The sequence below is a fragment of the Tupaia chinensis genome, unplaced genomic scaffold (genome assembly GCF_000334495.1).
Source record: "Tupaia chinensis unplaced genomic scaffold, TupChi_1.0 Scaffold139677_1, whole genome shotgun sequence".
Lineage (NCBI taxonomy): Eukaryota > Metazoa > Chordata > Mammalia > Scandentia > Tupaiidae > Tupaia > Tupaia belangeri.
Window position 1 is genome coordinate 2,467,814 of NW_006199558.1, and position 692 is coordinate 2,468,505.

A 692-nucleotide genomic window follows, 5' to 3' on the forward strand; every position below is an offset into this window, starting at 1 on the left:
TCTGGTCAAATTAAAATAATAATAATAATAGTAATAAATAAAGTCAAATAAAATAATTTAAAAAAATAGTAACCTCTAATTCAACTTGCAAGGAGATAAATATAGCAATGTCCAGAAATTCTGTTGCTGCCTTGTTTCATAGGCCAGTTCGTAGGGAGAGAGTACCTGACCAAACATAGAACTGGGTTAGGGGTTAGGGGCTAGTGAGAAAGTCAACAGCTCACCATCTTTGTGACCTCATTTACTTTTTCCTATCAACTCTGCCAGTGTTTTCACATACCCTTTCTCTTTCGCCCCTCAGTATCCAAGAATGATATAAATCCTTTTGTAATGACTGCCAAGCTTTCTTTCACCAAGAATACTAATATCATGTGGATGAATCTTAGATATAACTTATTCGATATTCTGATCATTAAGCTATTACTCGCAACTGTCATGATCAGAAGAAAGTTCTTGACAGTGTTGATCACAGTATTCCAGAAAAGGACTGGAGAGTTACGGAGTAGAAAAATATGAACAGTGTTTTAGCTTACTATTACTTTTGCTTTCAAACTTAAGGCATATCAAATATGGTTCCTAGTTGAACACAGAATAGAACACATTTTTAAAAACACCTATTGGCAGGACCAGCAGTTAGCGTAATGGCTATGTCACTGGACTCCCACTTAGTTGACCGTGGTTCAAGTCCCAGA